Source organism: Eurosta solidaginis, chromosome 1 (assembly GCF_040869045.1).
Source record: "Eurosta solidaginis isolate ZX-2024a chromosome 1, ASM4086904v1, whole genome shotgun sequence".
NCBI lineage: Eukaryota > Metazoa > Arthropoda > Insecta > Diptera > Tephritidae > Eurosta > Eurosta solidaginis.
The window spans coordinates 164,505,345-164,514,798 of NC_090319.1; the positions used below are offsets into that span (position 1 = coordinate 164,505,345).

General features: G+C 36.3%; 1 pseudogene; it reads right to left on the reverse strand.

The window, feature by feature from the left end:
* Window positions 1-3,764: 3,764 nt before the first annotated feature.
* LOC137238421 (recQ-like DNA helicase Blm) lies at window positions 3,765-4,922 on the reverse strand (annotated as a pseudogene).
* Window positions 4,923-9,454: the final 4,532 nt, after the last annotated feature.

Genomic DNA, 9,454 nt, shown 5'->3' on the forward strand with positions numbered 1-9,454 from the left:
TGTTCGTTATGCGGGGCGTTCATTAACAGAGGGTCCACTGTATATACTTTTGTCATTGGCACTAGGGCAGTAGGATACTATTGCCATAGAAAAAGTTGCCTCTTTCTCATTTCGGGATTTTTTCCTGTCGGGACTCTTCCATATTGGGACTCTTTAATTTCGGGACTCGGATTTTTTGTACCGAAACCTTAATTATGACTGTTTGTTGTAGAAAACAACAAGTCCTACCCCCACAGCCAAAAAAACCAAGCAGTACCGACGGCAAAAAAAAATTAAGAGACCAAAAAAAAATTTTTTGTTGTTGTTTTTTTTTTTTTAAGTGAGGGCATAATTAATTTTTAAGGAGGTTTTTGCCTTTATTTTTGTGCGTAAGTATGTATTGGAACTGCCCGAGGCGTCAGTATTGGTAAAAAAAAAGATCCCGATTTTGTTTCTCTTGCGGGTGTTCGGTACCAGCGTGCGTCATTTGACGCAGCACTAAGGAAAAACAGGCAACTATATGTACATAAGTTGGTATAAGTATACCGGCACCTAGTGCACGGACTTTACCGTATTGGTAGATTTGCAAACTTTTTGACCCATTTTTATTTCCTACTATTTCTACCAATATTTCAATATATTTGCATTGGAACTAAATACTGTGATCCTTTGGTGAGCGTATTTCATTGCTGAGCACGTCCAAATACATTGATAGGTGATAGTACCAAACGAATCAATTTTGAAAAATTTGTGTACAAATTCAAACAAGAGATAAATTTGTTTGTGAATGGCGCGTGTCATACTGCCTTGTGTAGCAAAAGAGTACGCAAAAAAAAATTGTCCTTCTCTATATTAATCTTTTTTTTTTGTTGTGACTAACTTTGAACGAAAATAAAAAGTTTTATGTAAATGATAACATGCCGAAGTCGGTTACTTTGTGGCAATATTAGTACAATGGAGAAATGTTATCGTAAATGGAAGTTTTGGTAAATTTTCGACAGTACTTCAGGCTCCAAATACAGGGAAAAACAAGTATCATATAGGCATAAGCTAAGTATATACAAATTTCCATATATTTTGTTTTGGGTACATGTATAAACTGCAGCTATTGTTTTCTGAGAAAAAGAAAAAAACCAGTCTACTACTATTTTCATTTTTTGCCACCCATATTTTTTTCTTGTTTAAAAAATCCGGGCACTGGTATAAGTTTACCAAGCATATATTTATAAAGAAAAAAAATGAATTGGACATTTATACATATACTCGTGTATAGCATGTAAAATTCCTATGAATTGGGACAACGGGAAATACAAGGAATGATTTCCCGTTGCTTCCTTTTTATAAACTTTTATTTAGTTTCACTTTTGATGTCTGTAATGAAATCTTGCAAGTTAAATTTGATACACTTCCCGGTGTCCGATTGAGCTGAAATTTTGCACACATGTATAACTCCGATGACAATGCAATATTACTTTGTTAGAATTCGATAAATTAATCGATAACACAGTTATCGGTAAAGATTTGTATTTACTTTGGCATAACAGCCTAAGTCCCATACAAACCCGCCGGTACCTATCCGTGGATTGTGATATTTGGACGTGGTGAATCACGCGTGGTGAATCTCAACGCTTGTGAAAAGCGGAGACACAACCCTCTGTTGTATTTCTGTGTATAACCAACATAGCTGAAATTTTAAGGCTGTTTAACTCTGTAATCTTTTCTGTAATTTATTTTGTTTTTGGAAAAATTACCTATTTGAAAAAAGCTGGCTGAAAAATATTGGCATAACAGCTTATGTTAAATCAAGAATGGAAAAACTTGGAAAATTTGAGCAGATGTGGCAATTTCGCGTGTCCGTTGAACGAAATATTGAAAATCTATTGATCATCGCTAGGAAATTAGCGACATTCCATCAACTTAGCAGCACTTTAGCAATACTACTGTTATTATTTGGCCGCTCAAACACACCCATATTAATTTGCATTAAATTTAAAATATACAACTCAAAAATGACTCCGGTTGTTATATCCGCAGCATTTATTTGGTGCAAATGCAACATAATAATTTACACGGCCAAAGCCATAATAATTTGCACGGGTCATCAATTCTTTCTCTGATTCAAAAGCTGAACTACCAGCGCTACCGCCATCAGCTCAGTGTCATCATTGTCAGTAGCGCCAATAACACCAAACTCGTGCCTGACAAACAAAATTCGTTTCACTCAATAGTGCAAGTGAAATGTACTACGCACTCACTACTAAGTAGCGTCAAAAATTCGATTGGAGTCATTTCGTCAATGAGCTACCATTGAGCTGGCACCGCATTGGCGCTGGCGCCATGCAATTTACATCACTAAAATTGCACGAATGTCCAGGCTCATGACTTTGTTAATCCAGATGGTGAAAACGAAGACTCAAAGGAATGCAACCTTGCAAACAACAGCCGTCATTTTCAAAGTGTAAAAATTCTGTGATACAACGAACGCTAACGCCGTTAGGCTGTTATCGGTAAGTGTTACATACTTTTCTGCGCACTTGATTTTGTTTTACAGATTTTTGGCGATGGAATTTTAGCTAAGCGAAAAAAGGAATTTTATTTTAAAACAGATTTAACCCACAGATGAGAGATCTGCAATAAGTAGTTGTAAACAGAACGCGGCATAGGCAAAGTTAAGTTATTTAACACTGTTTGACACAATTTTATATGTGCTCTCTGTCAAAAATGCTTCAACTAACTTAGTCACATTTTATTTCGATTATGAATATGCCCCAATATATTCGGATTATGATATAATAAAATTAAAGAAAGAGATAAAATTAAAGAAAAAAAAACTTTTTTAAAAATAAGCTTTTATTATTGGTTAATAAAATTAACTAAAAAGTATGTTGATGCATTAAAACAAATGGATAGGATGAGAAACGTTACAAATAACTAAGTAAAGGTTACATAACTAATTTAAACAAAATTTTACCCTACTAAAAATTAAAAAAAATGCATATTTAAATTAAATTTAAGAAAAAGGCTTTTCTAAGAACAAGCTTCTATTACTTGTTAATAAAGCGAACTAAAAAGTAAAAAATAAAATTAAAGAAAAAAAAACTTTTTTAAAAATAAGCTTTTATTATTGGTTAATAAAATTAACTAAAAAGTAAACAATAAATTGACTCTAAAGAAATATAACACTTTATAAGTTCATTGTAAGCTTTAACGATAATTAGGCTTTTTCGTTTGCGACAAAAGAATTCTATATTGTACATAATTATATATTTTTAACGTTAAAACTTTACACCTAAATTATTAAACCTTACAGTTAATATCACAGTCCTAATTGTTCTAATATAAGCGTGTTACATTGCGATAGCAAGAAAAGGAGATCCTAAATGTTCTTAATTATACCATCAAAATTCAACACGTTTTTTATTAGAACAATTAGAACTGTGATATAAACTGTACGGTTTAATAATTTAGGTGTAAAGTTTTAATGTTAAAAATATATAATTATGTACAATATAGAATTCTTTTGTCGCAGACGAAAAAGCCTAATTATCGTTAAAGCTTACAATGAACTTATAAAGTGTTATATTTCTTTAGAGTCAATTTATTGTTTACTTTTTAGTTAATTTTATTAACCAATAATAAAAGCTTATTTTTAAAAAAGTTTTTTTTTCTTTAATTTTTTTCTACTACAGCGCGTAGCTGGCGTAGTACTATTAATTGCATTGTGGAGGTATTTGCGCGTTGACGCATCACGGAGATTAAGTGAAAAAATTCAATCAAAAATGAAATTATCCAACGTAAATTTTGGACAAATAATGTGCACGCGCTTTTGTGGATGTTTGACCACTAGCTTTTAGCTGATGAGCATCTTCCAAATCCATTAAAAGGCACAGTTTCTCTGCAGCATAATTGCGCGTAATTTCTAACATTTTACTACCGCACTTGTCGAAATTAGCTTTGGTTACATGCGGAATGCTCAACATATCACTTTATGATTCTGGCAGTGTTTTCGGACATCGCTTTTAATGTTTGTATATTCATGATACTAGCCATTGTGACACTACGTGCAGCGGCTGTTTTACGGCACAAATCTAAAAGATCCGATTAGCAACGTTCGTAAATGGCACGCAATTGGGCTGCACCAGCTGCTGCTGGATCGTTTGGCGAAGCAGCTGCACTACCGAACCCAGGAAGGGCACGTTTCGGAGCATCTTGACGGGAAAGTGCAAATGTGAGTATTATGCTATCTTGTATAAGCGTATGTACCTTTGGACCAGGGATGCACCTTAACGTTAAGCTAATCGTTTATCAAAAAATTTCCACCATTTCCGTTGAAACACTTCGAAATATTATCGATAAATAAATTATCAAGATAAATTGTATCTCGTTTTTAACCGAAACGAAAAGCCTTCGTTGACGTTAAAAACGTTAACAAAACGTGATACTTTATGTTTGAATTGTGCTTGCAATGCTATAGCCATGGTGAAGCCGAAAGGTGGTAACAGCGAGCGGACATACACACACAAACTCCATGTAATTTGTTTGTGTAATTCGTTGGTGGTAATGTCAAAAATACTCTGAGAAATGTTCGTGCTGTCAAAATTCATGAGAAAAGTTGCAATCAGCTTGGCTAATGCTTTCACCTTTAATAACTCCGCCATCAATCAGCTTTGCCAGCATAGTTTGAAATTAATAATCAACGTAAACTATTTGATTTCGTTTTGATATGGCAGAAAACGAAACAAATTAATTTCGTTAATTTGACGTTCTTAACGTTAATAAACGAAACGAAATGACTTTGTTTCGTTTATTAACGTTAATTATCGTAACGAAATGATATCGGTTCGTTGGTTAAGCATGCCTGTTTTGGACCAAAAAGAAACGTAAGCTTGTGGAATATCATTGGAGAATATTAAGTCCTCACGTAGAAATCCTTCCAAAACCATTTTGCGCATTAAACGTTGTACATCTGATTTGTCCCAATCTTTGAGAACGCCATGATGTGCCGTTTTATCATGACCGCAATCTACGACGCGTTTAATTAGAGAACCTTTAAGCACATCAGCTATGTATAGAAGAGTGAAACGCGCCCGCCCCTACATATGTCCTTAACAGCACGCGCATCTTTTCGGCACTGTTCCATCACATTAATTTCCTGGTAACTTTGCTTTCTAAGACAATTACCACATGCTGTATCTCTTCTTTCCAGACATTGTTCGGTCGTAAAATGCTCACCAAAATAATTTAGTTGTTGAGCACGTCGACAATCTGTTACATTTTCACAGTATCCCTCAATTCGATTCAAGTTCTCTAAATGTATCTTCTTTACATCCATTGCAACCGTGTTATCCAAGTCCAATAACTTCTTCATAAGCATCATATCTGAATAATTATAGTAAAGTAAACAGTGAACTATTTCGCCATCACGACCTGCACATCCTGCTTTTTGGTAGTACCCTTCAATGGCTTTTGGTAACGAGTAGTGCAACACAAAACGTACGTCTGGGTTATCAATACCCATTCCGAAAGCCATTGTTGCACAAATCACACGCACTTTACCACTCAACCAATCCTTTTGACGCGTCTCACGTAGAGTATCTGTTAAACCGGCATGATACGCTAGCAGTTTTAATGCCAGCTGCATGTAATTTATTTGCCAGCTCTTCACATTCCTTACGCGATAAACAATAAATTATACCACTCCAATTAGATGGACGTCCTCTTAGGAAGGCTTGTATATCATCTAATGTACTAACACCTCGTGTCGGCAACACTGAAATTTGCTTAAATTGCTACGATTAAAACTATATGAGAACCATTTAGGATGTGCCCAATGCAATTGACGTAGGATATCAGTGCTCACGCGGTGTGTAGCCGTAGCGGTTAGCGCCATGATTGGCATTTTAGGAAACCGTTTGCGTAGTATGCCAAGTTTCTTGTAATCTGGGCGAAAATCATGACCCCATTGCGATGCACAGTGCGTTTCATCCATAACGAAACGACTAATATAATCTTTGGCCTATAATTCACCCAGCATATCTTGAAATTGTGGTGAACTTGAAATTTTTTTCAGGCGTTACATATAGTATTCTGATACGTGGTGGACTGGTTTTTAAATTACAAAATATAGCGCGTACTTCTTGCAGTGTTGTGGCGCCCGAAAAACCTTTTGCATAGATATCAAGTGATTCCAAATTGTTAACTTGATCCAAAATCAAGGACTTCAAAGAACTAATAACTAAAGTTACACCTTCGGTAAGCAACGCTGGTAGCTGATAACATAAAGACTTTCCGCCACCAGTTGGCATTAGTACAAAGCAGCCATATCCCAGTAGGGCAGCATTGATAACGCAAGGGGGCCGACTGTAAATTAAGTGAAATCAGCAATGTAGATGCTAAAACAAAGATAGAAAAATGGAGGCTTTCGGGCTTGTATCTTCCTTTCGTATGGCACAATTACAGTGCGGTATTATCGAACCGGTCCGCATAGGTCAGGCCAAACAAATACGGATTCTCGTCAAAGCTTCTTGCCAAATGCAATCAGATTGTGAGCCGTGGATGCAGCCACCGTCTGATATACGAATGTAGTCGCGTAGTCAAGCACGCATGTTGAAACTCGGAAGCTAGTTCAATTACATTTTAACATCTTCATCCAAGATGCCAAACATATTATAGACCTTGTTGTATTTAACGTGACAAAGCTACACATAATAATGGGATTACCAGAAACCACCAATTTATCTAAAACTAAATTTATAAACATTGATGTTCACCAAATTTTATCCACGTATGTATAGGTGCGGATTTTTTTCTCCATATTAAATGTAAGGCGCGATAACCTCCGAAGAGATCTAAGGCCGAGCTTCTCTTCCAATTTGCGTCGTGCTCCTTTTGATTTTCCCTACAAACTGGTCGAACGGGACCTACATGTTCTATGCTGACTCCGAACGGCATCTGCAAGGCAGATGAGTTTTCACTGAGAGCTTTTCATGGCAGAAATACACCCGGAGCGCTTGCCAAACACTGCCGAGGGGTGACCCCGCTTAGACAAATTTTCTCCTAATTGAAAAACCTTATTTCTAAAATTTTGATGTTGCTTTGCCCGGGGTGTGAACCCAGGGCATACGGTGTGGTAGGCGGAGCACGCTACCATCACACCACGGTGGCCGCCTCTTTTTTTCTCGTTATTGGTGTTATAATTAAATATTTAATCTCAAGTATAATGTAAGGGATTTGCTACTGTATTTAATATACACACATTACCATTATTTAATACTTCAATTTATTGTTACTGACGAACCAATATGTGTTTACACTTTTTTTACTCACCAAATTCCATAAAAATAAATTTATTTTCTTAACTTAGAGCTATTGTGATTATTCGGTATAATACCACTTTCCTTTAATTCATCGGATTCAGTTTTAATTGATTCAAATAATGGCGATTCTAGTGAAACAGCCTTTGTTGGTTCGTGTGTTTTTGTTGCATTTGCAGAACTATTTCCTAAAACTCAGACTTCGGGTTCCTTGTGTCTAGAACCTCGTTGGTGGAAGTTTGGTTTGACTTGGTGTCGCTGAAATTGGATTCAATTGCTTACTAATAGTTTGCTGCACTGCCTTACAGTCCATGTATCCCTTTGGCAATCTCTCTATTCTGTCAATGTCCGATAGTGGTAAAGCATTAATTGTGACAACATTTGTTTTCCAAAAAACTGTTCCGGAGAAGATGTTATTATATTAGAATCGGAAAAGTGTAGAAGTATAGCATTGTTAGTAGGGCGCCTTTGTGGTCGCTTTTTAATGATAGTGCTATCTAATAAACCGCTACATTTTCAACATCTTCATCCACAATGAAAACAGATTGCAGCTGAATTAATAAAACTCCTCTTGTTAAAGATGAAGCAGTTTTTGATGTTGTCGCATCTACAAGTGACAACTGATTTCCATCAGTGGACGCTTTTTCAACATCAAAGCTTTGTGGACTTTGTGAAATCACCTTCAAAGCATATATTTCCGTTATTGGATTGGCTGTTGTTATGGACGCCAGGGACTCTATACAAGGGGCTACTTTTAAATTGGATGTCGTATTCGACGCCATGTTTTCGTATGTGTTTGTATTTGTAACTGCGTTATCGGTTGTTGAGCTATTCTTGTTGGTAGGTTTTACGTTACGCCGGCGTTTTACTGTGCTTGGACCGTTTGGCTGCTTAGTAGGCTTTGCAATTTTGCCAGTCTCCTTGGTAGTTGTGACAATCTCTTCAGTGCCATTTCTGGTAGACATTTCACTTTTGAGAGTGGTATCGTTAGATTGTTTACTCTGATGTAGTCTCTCTTCAATATCATCCATACTTCGTTCACTAACAGCTTTATTCTCCTCAATAATCAGTGGTTGCTCATCATCATCATTCGCACCAAGTGGTGACAATTCTTCCTGAATTTTTTGTAACGATTGTATATTTTCCGTAGATAAGTCTATCGGATTTGAACCTTTACGTACTTCACTTTGCAATAATGTGACGAGCGATCGCCGCTGATCATTTCTCAGGTTAAGTTCAAGTAATTTTCGTATAGGTGTGTTTAATAATTGCCTTACATTTTTAATAATAAGTTCAATTGCAATTGTAGCAATTGGAATTGTTGATCCTCTAAAAGTTCAAGTTTTCTCGAAAATAGAATGTGAATAAGTTCTTGCATTTTCGTCATTCCAATCTAGGGCAGCCACCGTATCATCGTTTAAACAACCCATTACCACTTCCTTGTTTTCAACGGTGCCCTCTCCAATCGATAGGCCTAGAGGAATGGACATTTTGGAAGTTGTTGAAACTTGTCTTATATGCGATGCTGTGACACATTGGGTTGTTTTTAAAGCTATACCACTACTTTGTTCCACAGACATGGTCACTATCACCTCGCTATGGCGTTGAAATTGGCTTCCGCTGACAATACGCGTTCGCTTATTGGGCGTTTTTACGCGTGGTCGTCGAGCCCGCAGCTTTTCCACTACTCCGTTATCACCATTCTTCCCATCTGATGATCGAGCAGGCATAATGAATCTTAAAGCCCTTTAAAGATTGAAATTGAGCACCAACATTTTAAAATGAAAATTTTAAACGCAAGCGTTTTGTTCTAATGGTGCTTTTGCAAATTTGATTTAAAAGAAAATCCAAACTCTGTAAAGCGATTTTGACATATATTTAGCAATATGGCTGTCCCTATTCATGAAGTAAAACTCGAAGAGGAACAAAAATACGGTTGATCCCAAGCGGTTGTGGTCGCACTGGACCAAATATAGTAAAACCCTCACAAAATATCTGAGGGATTCTGCGAGAGGCAACGTCTTTCTTCAGTTTATTATAAAAATATAATACTGAGTACCGACCTCCCTGCATATTAGAAAGGGTTGTATTTGATTTCAAAAAATGTCCGTATCATCGTATAGAACAAATGTTCCTTTTGAGATTTGAGACTTAGATAACCT